The 20,638-nt window shown below is 48.8% G+C and overlaps 1 pseudogene; it reads left to right on the forward strand.

The window, feature by feature from the left end:
* Window positions 1-20,638, forward strand: part of LOC142243446 (ATP-binding cassette sub-family B member 5-like) — a 125,930-nt pseudogene that overhangs the window by 85,858 nt on the left and 19,434 nt on the right.

Below are 20,638 nucleotides of genomic sequence, written 5' to 3' on the forward strand. Positions count from 1 at the left end.
GAGAAGCCAGCACCATCTGGCAGGTTTACGGACCCCGACAAGGCTAGGAGTCGCCGTTGAAATTGTCAAATCCGTTAGCGAAGGGAACCTCCTGGGTTTCCCAGCAGCCAGGTCCCGACAGAAGGCAACAGTCCAACCGAGAGAGGGAAACACGGTCACCGCCAAGGCTACAGTTCCCAGGGCCAGAGCCTGCGGGCAAAAAGGGGCTCCTTCAGCAACCTTCAAAGCTGGGGAGCGGGTTACCGGTGGGAACCCATTGGAACCGTTTACACTACACAGGTGCAGGGAAAGGCAGTCACCATCAACCTGCCGCGAGGAACAACACCACAGCCGTCTGTGGGACCCGTCCATCCAGCCGTTTATTTTACCGGAGACTCTGTGTACATCATTGGCTGAGTGAGTACCACCGTGCCATGCGGCACAGCGCTGCCCCGTGACCCTGCACCTCACCAGGCCCCGTAACCCGCCTGCCATTCATCCCTACCCCTCACCGGGCCCCGGGACAACCAACCCCCTACCCACGGAGGGGAGAAAAACAACATCCTAGCTGCTCCCTGTCATCGCTCCTGGGATCCCCGTCCAGAGCAGCGGTGGTGTCACAACCTCACCACAACCGTGGGTGGCGTCACGGACAATAAACCCCCAAAACCATCCCCCTTTTCACTCACGGGCGAGGAGCGCCACTCGAGTCCCCGGGATCCGGCCCACCACTCGAGCCACCACCGAGCAGCAGCAGCCGGACCCGAGCAGTGGGAGAGCGCAGCGTCCCCTCCTCCGCCCATGACAACTTGGCGTCACGAACAGGATCTTACCGCTCTGCCGTCTGGTAGAGGTGCGCCTTGTGACCGCCGGAGGTGTCCGGCCGAAAAATTTGAGAAGCCGCCATCTTGGGCGCGAAAAATCCCCGCTCGAGCATCTCCTCTAGTAGTGGAGGCGCGAAAGCTGAAACCCCGCCCCTGTAGAGGAGGAGCCGGAAAAAGACTAAGGAGGACTGATGGCGTCTGGCCGCATGTAGCCCGCGGCTATAAGGGCAGGAACGCCAGGACCCTGCGGCCATCTTGTTGCTGGTTCCTGGAAGAGGCCGCCAGAGCCATGTTCATGCCGTCCCGCAGCACCGTAGCCCCCGCGCCTGGAACCGCGGCGTGGGTGGAGGTCCGGACCGCTCAGCTCCAACAACGGCTGCAGGTCAAAATGCAGCTCCTCCTGGAGGAGTGGGAGGCCGACATGGCGGAGGTTGTAGCGACCGTACGGAGACGCGAGGAAGAGGGAGTTTCGGAAGGGAGGGTGAGTGACCCACGCCCCTGTACCACTAGTGGGTCAGTCATCGCGGCCGAGGGACCCGGTCCACGCCCGCTTGCTCTGCTACCTCCCCCGCTACCCGTACTGGCCGCCACGGCCCCGCCACTAGGCCCGCTACCCCTGCAACCAGTAGCAGTACCCCGCATGTCCGCCCAGGTGGATCGGCCTGTAGCCGGAGCCCGTGACTGACCAGAATTGCTACCCTGGAAGGTGCAGAAGCCTGAACCGGAGGCATCTACAGAAACTTCCCCCGAGCCGGAGCCGACAGGCCGCTCCGTGCAGGAGGCCCGGCGGAAGAGGACCCCTGTGCCCATCCCCCACACCTCGGCTGAGGTTGCGCCGGGTTGCCGCTGCAGGGCAGCGCCCCAGGCAAAGTCACCGCGGGACCTTCCATCCAGATTGTCAGTGGTGGGCAGTGTCCAGAAGGTCTCGTGGGGCCCGACCCGCGCGCCGGAGCTTGCAGCAGTCCCGTACTGGGACAGGAAGCCAGCGCCGCTGGGCCCGGAGATCGCTGAGAGGGAAAGGAAGAAGGTGGAGTTGGTGGCCCGTATGATCCGGGAGAAAGAGAGCTTCCGCCAAGCGACCTTCCGTGTCCGGGGCCCACTGTATGAAGGGCAGGTGAGGCGGTTTGATGTCCGCCGGGGCTATGGCTTCATCTACGAGCCGGGCCTGGAGGCCGAAGTTTTTGTAGCCTGGCGGGATGTCAACGCCCACCTGACGGAGGAGCACCCTGGCCGTAACCTGATACCGGGAGACCTGGTGCAGTACACCCGGCACTGCGGGGAGATGGGGTGGTTCGCGTTGGATGCAAAGCTGAGGGCCATCCAAGAGGCCCGAGTGTCCACCGCGCCCCCTCCCCCAACCGATACCGAAGAGTCGGAGTAAGGGCAGCGGTCTCCCGTTGCGAGTTGTCCCCGTTGGGACCACCAGCTTTGTGTGTTAAAAATACCGTTTTAAAAGTTTGAAACAATGATAAGTGAAATAATGATTACCGAAGATGTTACCTGATTTGCAGCTTGATTGGAACCGGTCGTTGCTGGCAACTGTTGTCCCCGTGGGGACTGTTTACAACCACTGCGTAGAAACTGCTACGGACAAGCCCGAGAACTGGCAGGGCAACCACAAACTGGTGGTTTGTAAATAAATATGTTTAAGGCTTTTACCGTTACCCGCCTCCGGAGAGGCTGATTTGGAGGATGGGCCTGGAGGAAAGGGATGGCCCAGGCCCGCCACTACCGCAACCGGTGGCGATCCTCCGGGGGTTTCAGGGGCTCCCCATGGACATGGGTCCCCTGAAAAGGACAGAACCTGTTCGGGCAACTTGTGCTGGACTGGGGTCAAGGGGTGCTGCCCGTTTGCTTAGGGGCAGCATCAGGGCCAGGTTGCTTGGGTGGGAGAGAGCGGAAGCCGACACCGTTTTAGTAACGTTTAAGTACCGTACCTCCCGATGTGGGAAGATTGTAAATGTTTTTATGTGTTTTACCGTTTTCTTATCTTTTCCAGTTTGTGAAAATAAAACCGGTGATGGACGGGCAGCCCGTGGACGGTCTGCATTTTACTAAGGGGGAATGTGGCGCCCTGGACAAGCCAGGACGTCACAAGCACTACACCAACACACCCCACACCCCCGGTCAGGCACACCGAAGTCAAACAAAAACCCTTGTTGCCTCCCTCCAGGGGCTGATGTTCACACCAGGGGGTGGGCCAGGTGGTTGGTCCCGCCCACCGAGGAGTTCACAGTCCTGGAGGCGGAAAAAGCAGATCAGATCAGTTAGGGAAGTGAAGAGTAAAGTGGCAGTTGAGCAGTCTGAAGTTGGTCCGGGTGTGTGGCCCGGACGGTACAGCAAGGTTGGCAGACGGTGGCGACCGTCTGCAGGAGAGGCCTATCGGAGCCAGCCGTAAGGACCGTGGACGGGCGGTGGCCCGGTGGTACCGGACCGGTACGCAAAGAGAAGCCAGCACCATCCGGCAGGCTTACGGACCCCGACAAGGCTAGGAGTCGCCGTTGAAATTGTCAAATCCGTTAGCGAAGGGAACCTCCTGGGTTTCCCAGCAGCCAGGTCCCGACAGAAGGCAACAGTCCAACCGAGAGAGGGAAACACGGTCACCGCCAAGGCTACAGTTCCCAGGGCCAGAGCCTGCGGGCAAAAAGGGGCTCCTTCAGCAACCTTCAAAGCTGGGGAGCGGGTTACCGGTGGGAACCCATTGGAACCGTTTACACTACACAGGTGCAGGGAAAGGCAGTCACCATCAACCTGCCGGGAGGAACAACACCGCAGCCGTCTGTGGGACCCGTCCATCCAGCCGTTTGTTTTACCGGAGACTCTGTGTACATCATTGGCTGAGTGAGTACCACCGTGCCGTGCGGCACAGCGCTGCCCCCGCGGCCCTGCACCTCACCAGGCCCCGTAACCCGCCTGCCATTCATCCCTACCCCTCACCGGGCCCCGGGACAACCAACCCCCTACCCACGGAGGGGAGAAAAACAACATCCTAGCTGCTCCCTGTCATCGCTCCCGGGATCCCCGTCCAGAGCAGCGGTGGTGTCACAACCTCACCACAACCGTGGGTGGCGTCACGGACAATAAACCCCCAAACCATCCCCCTTTTCACTCACGGGCGAGGAGCGCCGCTCGAGTCCCCGGGATCCGGCCCACCGCTTGAGCCACCACCGAGCAGCAGCAGCCGGACCCGAGCAGTGGGAGAGCGCAGCGTCCCCTCCTCCGCCCGCGACAGATAGTAGTTAGAACTCTTCATGAACTCTTTTGTATCATACCTAGGCATATTCATAATTGTTACAGATGACAGCACATTACTTGAGTACGACGTTACACTGATAAAACAGGTATTTCTGAGAACCTCCATCTTCCTGAAACAAAGCCACATGGCTCAATGTGTTTCACTGTGCCTACTGCACCCAGACTAATTGCTGTGATCCTGATCAGGGCCACTCCTAGAGTTGTTGCCCTATCTGACATGTTCTCAAGTGTGCTGATCCTGTTCCTCTCTTGGGTCCCTCGAGGCTGGCAAACACAAGACTCACACTTCAAAATTTCTTCCTAATAGGCTCCCCAACTTGCCTGTTCTGTAGAATTCAGACTCCACTTTTACTAGTTCCAAAGCAAAGCTTACAATCTTGTCAAAGTCCAACTTCACTGCACACACCTGATACGAATACACTACTGCGAATCCTTTTCTTTTCAATTACTCTGCATAACTAACTGCTAACAGGAACTAACACACTAATCTTCATTACTCCTCCCACAGTGGGATAGTCCCAGTGTTAACTACTCCTGTCCCTGCTGTCTGTTGCTGGGCAGCCTTAACCTATCCACAGAGAAATTAACTCTTATTACCACAGTTAAACATTTTAGAAATGAAACAGCCCGTCCACCTCCTTAAAAGCCTTCCTCTTTAATAATAGTCATCCTTGACCATCCTGAAAACCTGAAAAAGACCAATGCACAACACAATAACACATTTTTAACCTCAGTATTTTCTTCTCTGAGATACGAGAAATGTCTTCCCCCTTGTGAAACATGAACCAGGTTCTAGTAGATTAGGACCACAGAACTAAATAGTCCAAGTTAATGTTTAAACAAGGTGCCCTTAGCCGAAGAGTCCATAAAATGGAAGTTAAGTCCTTTTTCTTCAACCCGGCATGCCCATCGAGTTATCCATATCCCCCACCCCCAACAACAGTCCTTTGGACAGGGAAACAGTTCATGATGGGAAAAGCCCAGAGTTGGAGGGAGCAAAGTCCTTATATAGGAGAAAAATCTTTTTCTGGGATTGGGCACAGTCCTCAACAAAGGGTGTGCAACCGTATTGCAGCTGAAAAGTCCTCCAACCCAGCAGGGGGTAAAACAAACAATTGATGGCTAAAAACAAGGGAGTCTGTTTAGGTCTTATTAACCTGCTGAATCACTGCCTTCCAGGAACTTCAAAACTGCTACAATCAAGGTGCGCAATGAGCACAATGAGGCGTCCTCAACATCCGATTCCTATGAACTCACAGGTCCTCTTCCTTTTCCTTAGGAATGTCTAGACAACTCTTCCCTGTCCTTCACACCTTATCCATGTTCTGCTGGGAGTCCCCTCTCTTAGTTGGTAAGTAGGTTGCCCGGATTCAGGTGCCAACAATGTGCCTGGCCCACAGACAAAGGCCACAGCCCTCAGCACCACCTGGAGCACAGCAAACCCCTGAGAAATCAAAAGAGCCTCTTGGACTGTCTCCTGCGCAACAGCCACACCTCCATCTGGATTGCAATTGCGGCATCTCCAGAAATGTCCATCTGTCACACACACTTGTCTCCAACCTCCTGGTCACTGGGTGCCATCATCATTCAAGAGCTTTCCCTCAGCTCCTCTCTCCTCACACACTGCAGGGAAAACGTCTCTGGCTCACTACGTATTTCCTGCTCACTCGACTCCATCTTTTTCGGGGTCTGTCTTTTAACGCGTCACTGATCAATCTCACCGAATCCAAGTGAATCCGACAAGTGCCGCTTCACTTGTCGGTCCTCACTCGCCGGGCTGCACCTCATTTTAAACCGCGCCTTCCTCCTTAGAGCACTTCCTATCCTGGGTCAGACCCTGGCTATAAAACATACCCTTTTCCAGGGTGACACTCAAGTGGCCTAGTCTTTTTCACTCTCAGATGCTGTCCACTCCCATGATGAGCATTCTCTTCATCTCTTGCTGCGACTCCAGGAGCCGCCATTTTAACAATGGGTTCAGGCACCCTCTTGGAACACATTTTCAATGCCCCTTTTCTTAACCTTGAGTCTTCCCAGCATTTTTCTCCTTACGACTGCTTGCCGACTACACCAAATGTAGTACTCATTTGGTGCTCCCCAGCACGTAACATGAAACAGAAGGTACTAGATGAGTGTGTATTGGTACTGTACAGATCTACTATCACTGTCAGACTGGTTACAACCGCCCTTTAAAACAAGTTAAAACAAGTTCCTTCATTTTCCTTAGGAATGACCTAGGTGTTATTAATAAAGCAGTCTCTTATTCACTGGTCATCAACACTATATATAAAGGGTAGTAGGTTGAACTCATCGGGAACGCTTCTGTATCATAGAGGCACATTCATAACAGTTACTGATGACATCACATGACTTGAGTAAGATGTTACATTGATAAAAACAGGTTTTGCTGAGAACCTCCATCTTCCTGTTACTGGACCACAAGGGTCAATGTGTTTCACTCTACACACTGCACCCAGACTACTTGCTGTAATCATTATCCGGGCCACCCCTAGAGTCATTGCCCTATATGAAGTGTCCTCAGCCGGGCTGTTCCTTTACCTCCACAGCATCCCGTTAGGCTGACCAACACAGAACTCACACTTCCAAGTCTCTTCCTAACAGTTACCCCAACATGCCTGTTCTGTAGGATTCAGGCACCTATGTTACTAGTTGCAAAGCAAAGCTTACTACCTTCTTAAAGTCCAACTTCAATGCACACATCTGATATGGCTGTGTGACGCCCTGGCGCCGCCAGGTTGTCACACAGTGTAGGCCCCCATACAACACCTTCCCTCACAAGGTTAAACATTGCCAACCAAATCCTAGTCACCCCCCCAGGGTAGGAACGGCACACCAGTGGGCGGGACCAGGCGGATGGAGAACACCCACCTAGGGGTGTAGAGAACCCGGGGTGGGAAAGAGAGCAGATGAGATTACTTTGGAAGAGTTGAGTTGAGTTGAGAGGAGTAGGAGTTGGAGGAAAGCAGGAGGAGAAAGTCTGAAGCTCAAGTACAGAGAGCAGAGGCGTCGGGGTTGGAGCCCCAGCATATTGGCTAGGTGGCAGACGGTGGTCCGTGTCTGTCAGGAGACGGGAAGACGGCAGCCGGAGATCCGAGGTGGACCGGGGCAGGGTTGGAGCCCGCCGGTACCGACACCGGAGACCCGACCCGGAAAACTGTGCACAGAGGGGGTACTTGGACCCTGAAGCCAGGACCAGAACCAACGGCCTACCTAATTAACCAATTGAGGGCAGGATTATAGGTCCTGTCCCAACCAAAGTCCCAAAAGCAGACAACCTGTTACGGGGGGACCGGCACATTAGGACCAGGGGGTATATATCCTAATCGCCAGTCGGGGCCCACCGTGCTCCAGATGACAAAGGAGCTGCTGGCACCTGAGGGTTAGGCGGAGACTATAGAGCTGGATGGCTCTGAGATAACCCAGGAACTCTGGGAACCGGTCACGTGTGTTGGGACACGTCAGACCGGACGACAACCCGATTAGCGTTTTGGTGCACCTAGCGCTACACCAACCACGTGTGCAGGAAACACGTCAGGCCGGGTGGTAACCAGGTAGCGTTGACCGGAAGACCGCCACGAAAGCGCCCTGTCGGCCACGTGTGTAGGACACGTCAGGCCGAGCGGTCCTCCGATTAGCGTTTCTGGCCACCTCTCGACTGGCCACGTGTGTAGGACACGTCAGGCCAGATGGGTACACCAGTAGCGTTGACCAGGAAGCCGAGGAGGATAAGGAACACCCTGTTAACTCCACAGGGGTCCTGTGGTACACTGTCCGTGCGCGTAGGGGGCACAACCGGACAGGTGGCACAGCAGGTGCGTTGTCCGTGTGCGTAGGGGGCACAATCGGACAGGTGGCGCAGCAGGTGCGTTGTCCGTGTGCGTAGGGGGCACAATCGGACAGGTGGCGCAGCAGGTGCGTTGTCCGTGTGCGTAGGGGGCACAATCGGACAGGAAGCACAGCAGCCGCAACCCAGTTAACGCCACTGGGCTGCTACAGCAAGACTGGAACGGCAGGAGGGAAGCACGGCGCCTGACCCTGATGTGCCGAGCCACGAATCTTGGCGTGACAGGCACCGTTCGCCTAACCCTACCTACTGCTTCCCAACATAGGCTTATGCCGCAATGAGGCTCTAACATGGAGGTGTGCTCTGACTGAGCAAATGTGAAGACTGCGCACCTCCATGTTGTCTCCAGCCCCTTTTATAACCTGGGTCCGCCCCAAACCCAGGGTGGAACCACCAAGGTCCAATAGCAGAGTGCCATGTCATCAGTGACGTCACATGCGACCTATCCGGAATCGCCACGTCATTGATGACCTCATGGCAGCCACGCCCCAAACACTTCACCAGTCATCGTCTGACGACCAATACTGAGGTGCCAGATCATAGGAGCGGGCCTCTGCGAGCCAGTCCGGAGTTGCCACATCATCAGGACACCTGACACCCTCTGCCCTATCAGGGCCTGCCACCTCACGGACATGCTCAGTGAGGTCCTTACCGGACCTAGCCTCTGGTGCACTAAGTGCCTGAGCATGCCCAGTAGCCTGAGCAACAGGCTCAGAAAGCAGACTATCAGTTTGAGCATGCTCAGTAGGCACATCCCAGCACTTAGACACAGCACGAAGTCCAAGTACCTGTGCAAAGAGGCTGTTAGGGTTAATTGTGGGAGCATGCTCAGTAGCCTGAACTGAGGACTTAGTCTCAGACATAACACAATCAGGCTGAGCATGCTCACTAGGCAAAACACCGGGCTTAAACTCTGGCTGGGGTAAATCGGCGCACGCATGCGCACTAGCCGCCTCTCCACACTTAGACGTGGTGCAAGGAACAGCCAACTGGACGACCCGAGGCACGGCCAAGAACGGCAGCCGGCGCCTGGGCACAACAGGAACCGCAGCAGGCTGCTTGCGGCTATGGCGGCGCCGGTTCGTAACACAACCACCCACCGAGAGGGATAGGGCATCCTCCAGGGCCCGATAGATCCCACGGGTCAGCGGGCAAGGCTCCCAACAGAAGTACCGGGAGCGGACTCCCGTGTTCCACACCGGGAAGTCCACCACACAAAAAACAGAATGCAGAGGAAAGTGACACAGACCATCACCCCGGGTGAGGGACCAGAATACAACCGGCCATGGTGGCCGGCCACCAGCACCTTGGTTAACCATTGGACTTGTCTGATTCATTTAATCGTGGATAAACTGAGACTCCCTGGTCTGACCATGCGCGCCGGCCCCTGCCATCATCATCCCCTGCCATCATCGTCCCCTGCACCGAGTCACCGGGCCCCGGGGCAACAATCCCTACCCACGAAGGGGTTAACAACCAGCTGCCATCCCATCGCTCCCGGGTGCCCCACAACAGCAGCGGTGGTGCCACACTTCACCACACACTATGGGTGGCGTCACAGACTGCGTACGACAAATCCCGTACAAATACGTCCCCTTTCATTTGAAGTGTCCACTTGACCCCCGGGTCCGGAGAATCCCTCGAGCCACACTGCGGATCCGGATCCGAGCAGCCCGGCTCCTACTGACATGGGGACGGCACAGCTGCACTATTGACAATCCTTTCCTTTTTCAATTACTCTGCATAACTAACTGCTAACAGGATCATCTAACTCACACTGGTCTCTATCACTCCTCCAACATTGGGCTAGTCCTAACTTTAACTATCGCTGTCCTTGCTATCTGTTGCTGCGTAGACTTAACTTTTCACACAGCTCAATACAAACAAGAGTCTATAAAAGAGTAAAAAGAAAGACAGTGAACTCTTGTGGACGGTCATTAGTACTGCAGCCCACAGGGAAATTAACACTTGTTATCACAGGAAAACATTGCAGAAATACAAATATTACACAAATACGATTTATGTCTTCAGGGAGTCCACCTCCTTACATATGGGGGAGCCACAATTATAACCAAAAGAGACAATCAGCCAAATGTGTGTAAGAATATTCATTCCCAATCACTGCTCTGTGTTCACATCTCACAGTTCAGTTGTTATAGAAGCAAATGCTCATCCTTTGACTGATGACATCATCATTGCTGGTAGCGTATCTCCCTGTGTAAGCAATGGATTTGCTGCCAATAATATACAAGCCATGTGGGGACAATAATTGTATTAATGATCGATTATTTCCATACAGTTTGCATCGGTCTATGTAAAATAGCCTTTAAACCAGCAATAACCGATACACACATACTTTCGATCAGTACTTGTTAATGAAAAAAGTCTGCCCATCTAAATAATACCTTTACTACTGACAACAAATTTTGGAGGTAAAAAGGATAATGGCAACTAGTGTCGACTAGAAAAGCAACCTGCCAATGTGACATTTAGCTGACAGCATGTCATGTACATAATCAACATTTCCACACATACCAAGCTACACATATATTATATCTATTTGTGTTTACATCATGTGATTTGTGATTCTACCCGATCTATGTTAATATTGCTTTGCTTGTAACTGATTTCTTCTAGGAACTCTCAGCGGAAGGCTCAGATATACGGCATCTGTTTTGCATTTAGCCAGTCATTCATACATTTCGCTTATGCAATGAGCTACCGTTTTGGGGCTTTTATGATTGAAACTGGAAGGATGAATTCAGAAGAAGTATTTCTGTAAGTATTATTTTAACAAGTAACAATCTTTTATTGAATTTGGCGGGCAAGCATAGCCATGACCTGTCCTGCCCTGCCCCCTTCCCCCCCCAGATCCATCAGTTTGGTCAAAACTGCTTGAAAACACAAAGTCACAAATTTTTGTGCTGCTCTGCATTGCACAAAACTTTTGAGACTTTTTTTCAAAGTTTTTACCCCAGAATTCTGACCAAAACATTTTGATGCATCAAAGGAAAAAAGGAAAAGTAGCCAGCTCACCATAAAGTGAAATCTGGGAATCAGTCATAGTCTCCGCACAGAACATGCCCTGGCCAGGCCTGCGTAGAATCAACAACCAGAAGAAATCCAGCAGAACCAGCAGGTAAGGATGAATAAAACTTTTATTAAAACAAGAGAATATAAATCTGCACAGGAACCGGCACTGACAGATATGAAGCAGAAGAAAGATTATACAACGCGGTTTGTCTTAAGCTAGTTTCACACTTGCGTTGAACGGTATCCGTTGCATTGCGTTGTGTAACGGATGCAACGGATGTGTTGCATATAGTGGCACAACGGATGCAACGGATGCTGCAAAACAACGCAATTCGTTTTGATTTTTTTTTTTACAGTTTTACCAGCGGCAGACTATTGTAAACGATCAGCTGATCGCTCCCAGTTCCCGGCCGCCGGGTGATCAGCTGATCGCTCCCTGCAGCCGGCCGCCGGGTGATCAACTGATCGCTCCCAGTAGCCGGCCGCCGGGTGATCAGCTGAGCGCTGTCACTTGCCGGCCGCCGGGTGATCAGCTGATCGCTCCCTGCAGCCGACCGCTGGGTGATCAGCTGAGCGCTGTCACTTGCCGGCGCCCGGGCATGCCGGCGGGCGGGCGCTCAGCTGAGCGCTGTCACTTGCCGGCGGCCGGGCATGCCAGTGGGCGGGCGCTCAGCTGAGCGCTGTCACTTGCCGGCGCCCGGGCATGCCGGTGGGTGAGCGCTCAGCTGAGCGCTGTGACTTGCCGGTGGCCGGGCATGCCGGTGGCCGGTCGCTCAGCTGAGCGCTGTCACTTGCCAAAATAAAGTTTGATTTAAAAAAAAAAAAAGAGCATGCGCAGTGGAATCCAGAGGATTCCGCTGCTCAAAATAACGTTACATGCTGCGTTCCTACCGCTGGGTGGAAGCAACGGAGCGTCGCCCAGCGGAAGCAACGCAGGTTCTTTTGGTACAATCCATCACCCATACAAGTCTATGGGAAACAGCGGAATCCGTTAACGTATTCCGCTGTTTTCCAAAAGGGCGGATTGTAACGGAAGGAAATAAACGCAAGTGTGAAAGTACCCTTAATCAATTATTATTTTTTTCTTTTTACTGATATTTTATGTTGCATTCTAACTGTTATATACTCACACTTTTACTATCTGATATCTCAAGTATATATATATATATATATATATATATATATATATATTTATTTATATACTGTATATATATATATAGATATACACTATGTATACATATATATATATATAATGGTTAGTATTTCTCTGCAAGGGTTAACTGAGGGTTAACTAATTATGCAGCTGATTTGTAACATGTGAGGAATTTTTATCCTCTTTTTATAGAAGTAGGTTTGCTGACTTGAGATAATCCATGATTACGACATTCACAATGTCGAAACGCGTCAGATAATCTTCCTTTTGTTGCATATCTGTCGGTGCCAGAATTCTCCTGTTTCAATAAAGAAGTTCTTATTAATCCTTAACTGCTGGTTCCGCTGGATTTCTTCTGTTTGTTGCTACTTTGATGTATCGCCCTCATACTATATAAGCTTAAAGTGACATCGATAAACTCCAACAAATTAATCACAGAACTGCACCTTAAGTGATTTGACAAATACATCTTACTACAAGTCAAAGATTTTTCTCTGGACTGACTTACTTTGGACCAATATTTTGCAGCAGTAGAACTGTTGCATGCCATAAATAAATTTAGTGAAAATTATAAATTTATTACGTCATAGTCCCTTTCTGGAAACTTTTTAAAAAATGTCTAGTGAGGGGCAAATACTGTCTTAAATGTAAAGCAAGTAGAACAGACCTCTAACTCAATTTGGAGCACATTTATCACATCTTACTCAAAGGGTCTGTGATCTTGTGCTTTTATAAAGTCTTTATGACTTCTAATATATTCTTTATTTAGAGTAGGGGTATACTTTAAAGATATATATATATATATATATATATATATATATATATATACATATTTATATATATATATATATATATATATATATAATGAAAATTATTACACGCCTTACATTTCTGTAAATATTATATTATGTATTTTCATATGACAAGACTGAAGTTATGACACTTTGATACAATGTAAAGTAGTCAGTGTACAGCTTGTATAACAGTGTAAATTTGGTATCTAAATAACACCACACAGCCATTAATGTCTAAACCGATGGCAACAAAAGTGAATACACCCCTAAGTGATAATGACGAAATTTTGAAATTTTGCCCAATTAGCCATTTCCGTTACCTGGTATCATGTTACTCATTAGTGTTAAACGGTCTCAGGTTTGTACAATCTTATGTATCGCTCACACACTCTCTCATACTGGTTACTGGAAGTTCAACATGGCTCCTCATGGCAAAGAATTCTCTAAGGATATAAAAAATAGAATTGTTGCTCTACATATAGATGGCCTAAGCTATAAGAAGATTGCCATCACCCTGAAACTAAGCTGCCGCACGATGGCCAAGACCATACAACAGTTTAACTTGACAGGTTACACTCAGAACAGGCCTCACCATGGTCAGAAGTTGAGTGCTCATGCTCAGCGTCATATCCAGAGGATGTCTTTTCAAAATAGATATATGAGTGCTGCCAGCATTGCTGCAGAGGTAAAAGTAGTGGATTGGTCAGCCTTTCAGTGCTCAGATCATACACTGCACAATGCAACAATTTGGTCTGCATGGTTATCGTCCCAAAAGGAAGCCTCTTCTAAAGTTGAAGAACACGAAATCCCACAAACAGTTTCCTGAAAACAAGCAGACTAAGGACATGGATTACTGATGAGACAAAATAAACTTATTTGGTTCAGTTGGTGTCAAGCTTATGTGTGGTGGAAACCAGGTGAGGAGTACAAAGACAAGTGTGTCCTGCCTACAATTATGCATGGTGATGGGAGTACACCGGAATTAAAGAATTAGTTAGCCTCACCGTGCATCTATTCAGTCTTGCAAGACCCATGGTGTCTAGCAGACACTGGGAGTCCATCCCCAAGCAGCTGGCCTGCGGCTAATGCCATAAGAAATAACGAGGTTCCAGTGGTAATAATTCTATAAAATCATCCTAATTCATTGAAACATTATTATTATTATTTATTACAGCGCCATTAATTACATGGTGCTTTACAAGTGAAAAGGGTATATATGAAAACAAGTACAACAATCAATAACAATACAAAACAGACTTGTACAGAAGGATTGAGGACCCTGCCTGCGAGGGCTCACAGTCTACAGGGAATGGGTGATGGTGCAAAAGGTGAGGACAGAGCTGGTTGCTCAGTGGTGTACTGGACTGAGGCTTATTGTAGGTTGTAGGCTTGTTGGAAGAGATGAGTCTTCAGGTTCCTCTTGAAGCTTTCCACTGTAGGAGAGAGTCTGATATGCTGGGGTAGAACGTTCCAGAGTATGGGGGAGGCACGGGAGAAATCTTGTATGCGATTGAGGAAGAGAAGATAAGAGAGGAGTAGAGAAGGAGATCTTGTGAGGATCGGAGGTTGCGTGCAGGTAAGTAATGGGAGACTAGGGCACAGATAAGGAGGAGACAGGTTGTGGATGGCTTTGTATGTCAGGGTTAATGTTTTTGAATTAAAATCTATGCTGAACAGATAGTCATTCAGTGAGTGAGTAACTGAGTAACTCTCTGTCTAACGTGGATTTTAATATGTTTCAATAAATTAGGAAGATTTTATACAATTTTACTCCTGAAACCCTGGCATGGTGGTGGGAGTGTCATGGTTTGGTGCTGCATTAGTGCTGTCGGCTGTGAGGAGCTACAGTTCACTGAGTGAACCATGAATTGTAATATGTACTGTGATACACTGAAGCAGAGCATAATCCCTTCAGAAACTGGGCAGCAGGGCAGTAGTCCAACATGAAAACGACCCCAAACACCCCTCCAAGACGAGCTAAAGAAACTGTTGATAAAGGTGCTGGAGTGGCCAAGCATCTCCACATCTAAGCTCTATTGAACATCTGTGGGGCATCATCAAACAGAAGGTGGAGGAGCACAAGGTCTCTAACATCCACCAACTCCATGTCATGGAGAATGGAAGAGGATCCAGTGGCTCTTGTGAAGCTCTAGTTAACTCCATGTCCAAAGATAAGGCAGTGCTTGAAAATAATGGTGGCCACACAAAATATTGACTTTTGGGCACAATTTCACCATTTTCACTTAGGGTTGTACTCACTTTTGTTGCCGGTGGTTTTGACATTAACGGCTGTTGAGTTATTTACAGGACACACCAAATTTACATGGTTATATAAGCTGTACACTGTCTACTGTACATTGTGTCAAAGTGTCATATCTTCAGTGTTGTCACATGAAAAGATATAAAAAAAAGTTACAAAAATGTGAGGGGGGTACTCACTTTTGTGTTATACTGTATATAAATGTACAAGTGGATATATAATCAGCATGAATTTGGCATAAATATCTGTTCTTATTTACACTTTTCGGCAGTACCACCTGAATAGCCCTTAAAATGGGAATCAGGTTAACACCAGACAATGCAATAGACTGCAATGACACAGAGTTGAAATGAATTTCATTAATGCTTTTTGTAAAAATGTAAATTAGCTCAGATGTTCAGACGAGCACAAAACGTACAGATCACATTGCTGTAAACATCAGAATGGAAGGACACTTTCAGAAAAAGTGACTTTTATCTATTCTCTCCGGGGCTGTAGCTGTTCGTCTTTACTACAACGTGATTATTGAACTTGTGACTGTCACAACCCTACTAGGTGAGTTTTCCCACCTACATTTGCCTTTTGCCCTGCCTGGTAAGACCCTATTGCGCTCTCTTCCACAGCTTATCCCTCTGTATACTTTCGGAAAAAAAGCAGAGTTCATTACAGTCATTGCAAATCATCGGGGATCCATCTAAATCCCATTTTTGGAGCTATTCAGGCAGGACTCGGAACACATTGCAAGAAAATACAGTGTGAATAGGGCCTTATTATTATAAAATAATGTAAACCTTAATATATAAAAAAGTAAAAAATAATGATCCATTGTGTTTGATCCATTTGAACTGTATGTATGCACTGAGGTTTAGAGTTACAAAAGTAAATAAAATGTTTTCTGATGAAAATAATGGCTATATTTCACAGTGTGTTTTCCTGCCTGGCGTATGGAGCTGTTACTGTAGGACAAACTTTGTCCTTTGCTCCCGATTATGCAAAAGCAAAATCTGGAGCCTCCCATTTGTTTCATCTATTCCACACTGAGCCATCCATTGACAGCTACAGCACAGAAGGACAGAAACCGGTAAGTGAATGATATAGAGCGTAGCACAGCCATTATGTTTAATAACATTTTTCTGGTTTAATAAATCTTATAATATTGTTTTTATTCAATTTGTATGTAATTTCTCTGCAAACAGGAAAAATATGAAGGCAATTTAGAAATATCAAAAGTTTCCTTCAACTATCCATCTCGTCCGGATGTGCCTGTGCTGAAAGCGCTGTCTGTCTCAATATCTAGAGGACAAACCGTGGCATTTGTGGGCAGCAGTGGATGTGGAAAAAGCACCTCTATCCAGCTCCTCCAGAGGTTTTATGATCCATCCCAAGGAGCAGTGGTAAGATCTCACGTATTAACATTGTTACAATATCAAAAAAATCAAGTATTATCATAAATCTATAGAGTAGTGTTAGGCTATGTGCCCACGCTGCGGAAAATGCGCGGATTTTGCCGCGGATTTCTCGCGGAAAAGCCGCAGATTTTCCAGAAATCTGCAGCACAGCTACTCCCCAGCCATTTCTATGGCATTTGGGAAATGCTGTGCCCACGTTGTGGATTTTTCCGCAGCGGAAATCGTGCGGATTTTCGTGCGGAAAAATCTGCAGCATGTCAATTATTGTTGCGGATTTCTCCGCAGGGTCCCATATACTTACCTGCCTCACCGGAGTCACTTTCTCCGTCCGGTGTACAGGAGCGCGGTGAATCCAGGTACAGGAAGGAAGAGGTGGGCGGAGCCTGCACGAGCTCCGGTCATGTGACAGCCGGAGCTAGTGCAGGCCCGCCCACCTCCAGCACAGTGCACCAGACGATGACAGAGTGACCCGGCTGCCGGAAAGCGAGGTGCTGCGTGATGGAGGTGAGTATGAACTCCCGATCACTGCAGCACTTGTTCTGCATTGAGGATGCAGTGCCGAAGCCATGGTACTGTATCCTCAATGCAGAATGACCGCACCATATCCGCAGGACATTCCGCAGCCTGGAAACAGACAAAAGTTGTGGTGCTGTTTCCTGAAAGCACCTGTGGAATGTCTTGCGGATATATCCACAGGACACTGTCCCCGTGGGCACATAGCCTAATAATGCAGAATGTGTGTCCTCCACTGCGAATCCAAACCCCTTGGTCCTGCACTGGGATTGCAGTTTATGTTCATCACGGAAGCACCATTTTCAGAAAAGGGGATTTAAATGGATGAACATTTATGGTTTTCTATTACTTGTACAACTTATCACTGTAATAAAATGCTCTGCAACCTTCTAATATACTCTGTTTCATTTGAGGGGTAGGCAGAGATAGGATGTGCCAAATTTATTAAGATGTGCTCGCCACTCAATTGATTTTTACGTATATTACCAGTGGCGTATGCCTCCGTGCGCCTTGCCAAAAATGTAACTCCAGTCGGAGACTAAAGTAACATTTCTGCTATAAGACACGCCATGCCTTTTGGTAATATTGACAGGCGGGCATAACCACCCCACATCCCGCCCTAACTCCTACCCATCTCCACCCACTCTGGTGGAACAGACCAAAAGTGATGTGAAAACGGCAAGCCGCAAACATTTTGCAACTTTTCAAAATTTACAACATTTTAGCATAAACACTTTAATGAATTGGACCGAATGTGTTTTGGTAACTGAGACTTTAAGACTAAAGGGCACTTTACATGCTGCGATCTCGCTAGCGAGATCGCTAGCGAGCATACCCGCCCCCGTCGGTTATGCGTCACGGGCAAATCGCTGCCCGTGGCGCACAACATCGCTTACACCCATCACACGGACTTACGTTCGCTGCGGCGTCTCTGTGGCCGGCGAACCGCCTCCTTTCTAAGGGGCCGGTTCGTGCGGTGTCACAGCGACGTCACACGGCAGCCATCCGATAGAAGCGGAGGGGCAGAGATGAGCGGGCGGAACATCCCGCCCACCTTCTTCCTTCCTCATTGTCGGCGGCCGCAGGTACTATGTAGTTCCTCGTTCTTGCGGTGTCACACATAGTGATGTGTGATGCCGCAGGAACTACGAACCACCTGCGTCCTGCAACAGCAACGATATTTAGGAAATGGATGGCGTATCAATGATCAACGATAAGGTAAGTAAATTTGATCGTTAACGGTCGTTCCTGCGTTTCACACGCAACGACGTCTCTAACGAGGCCGGATGTGCGTCACGAATTCCGTGACCCCAACGACATCTCGTTAGCGATGTCGTTGCGTGTAAAGTGGCCTTTAGTTCATGGCCTTTTCAGCCTGTGTGGAAAAATCTGACAACACTTGAACCTGTGTCATTCAATATGGCTGTGCAGATGACCGTTTTTTTTTCCCCACAAAATGAATATCGACTTGAAAAAAATCACAGCATGCTCTTGTCTTCTCCTTATGGCGGATGAGATGTCATGAGAACACTAACAAAATTGAATCCCATAGGGATCAACCATCATATACAGGGGCATAATTACAGTAGGTGCAGGGCTTGCAATTGCACCCAGGTCCTAGAACCTAGGGGGCGTAAAACATCCCATTTTCTATATGAAAAGACCAATGCTATTAAAGACTTGTAATAATTGGGTGCCCCAATGGAACTTTTGCATTGAGGCCCATGAAATTCAAGTTACACCAGTGTCCATACAGCATCTGATTCTTATGGATACATTCCAACTCTTTAATGTAGGAAACAGTATTTATTCTTGTAAATTTTAATAACTGCTGATGTATGAAAATGGATGCCATGTGGATTGTTTCCAAATGAAAATACCTATAAAAAAGTCCACATTTTATACATGAAAATTGGATTTTTATGCTCGTGTGAACTTAGCCTAAGCCCTTTTCGTGCATTTGTTTAAAAAATGCACATTGCGCAGTCCATTTTGTATATCTGTATGGCTATCAGTGTGTATGTGTGTGTACCGCCCCCATGCCAGCGGCCGAGCCGCTCGTATCCGGAACCGCGGTGGCTCGAGGGGTCTCCGGACCCGGGGGTTCGCGCGGTCACTCGAGTTTCAAAAGGGGGGTATATACAGGGGAGTTAGAAGTTCGTGACGCCACCCACGGTGCATGGTAAGATGGAGTACCACGGCTGTTGTTGATGGGGGAGCCCGGTGGTGGTGGTATGGCAGCAAGAATCTCTCCAAAACTGAGTTTTTTGTGTTTCCTCCCTCTACCAACCAACCTACAACCGACATCTCAATTACCTTCGATGATTTAATCATTATTCCCAAGCAGCATGCTCGCTGTCTTGGGGTCATATTTGACTCAGAACTCTCCTTCATTCCCCATATACAATCACTCACTCGCACATGTCACCTGCATCTCAAAAACCTCTCCAGAATCCGACCATTTCTTACTTTCGAAACTGCAAAAACCCTTACTGTCGCTCTTATTAATTCCCGCCTGGATTACTGCAACTCATTATTGATTGGTCTCCCTCGGACCAAACTCTTCCCTCTCCAATCCATCTTGAATGCAGCAGCCAGGGTCATATTCCTGTCCAGCCGCTTCACCGATGCCTCCACCTTGTGCCAGTCACTACACTGGCTACCTATCAGCTACAGAATACAACACAAACTCATATCCCTCACCCACAAAGCTCTCCATAGCTCTGCACCACCATATATCTCATCCCTCATCTCTGTCTATCATTCTACCCGCCCCCTTTGTTACGCAAATGATCTTAGACTAACATCCTCCATAACACGAACCTCACACCTCCGTCTCCAAGACTTTTCTTGTGCCGCGCCAGTTTTCTGGAATGCACTAATAAAAAGAATGCGACTAATATCCAGCCCCCAAGTTTTTAAGCGTACATTAAAAACACATCTCTTCAGACAAGCTTATCATAATAACTTACTAACCTAACTCTCCCCTGTCCCACCTTCTAAATGCTACTCGTAACCTTCTCTCTCCTAATTCTGTACTCACATCCTCCATACAACCAATAGCACGTAAGGGCACCCAAAAGGTTACTGTCTAAAGACCAGATTATTCATCTTTATATGTAACCAATAAACTAGCATAACAATGGCCGGCCAGATCTACAAGTGTGCTTCACCTTTTGTGTCCCCCCATTTCCCCATAGATTGTAAGCTTTCGAGCAGGCTCCTCATTCCTACTGTAGCTGTTGAATTATGTACTATTTTGTTTTGTTTTTGTCTATACAACCCTGTAATAACCTGCAGGTAACGGGATACGCAAGGACTGCACGGAACCACGGGGGTTAATCAATGCAAATTTAATAATGTATTGCACAACACAGGTAGAGGAAAAGTGTGGGAAGGGGAGAAAAGCGGGAATGGGCACAGCAGTAGAGATAATGCAATATACATACAATTACTTTGAATAACTTGTCAAGGGTAGGAAGCCTCAGATTGTACTCCCAAAAGCAAAACACAGAAATCCTTATTAAACAAAAAAACGCAGAGTCCTTGTTAC

Source organism: Anomaloglossus baeobatrachus, chromosome 6 (assembly GCF_048569485.1).
Source record: "Anomaloglossus baeobatrachus isolate aAnoBae1 chromosome 6, aAnoBae1.hap1, whole genome shotgun sequence".
In the NCBI taxonomy this organism is placed as follows: domain Eukaryota; kingdom Metazoa; phylum Chordata; class Amphibia; order Anura; family Aromobatidae; genus Anomaloglossus; species Anomaloglossus baeobatrachus.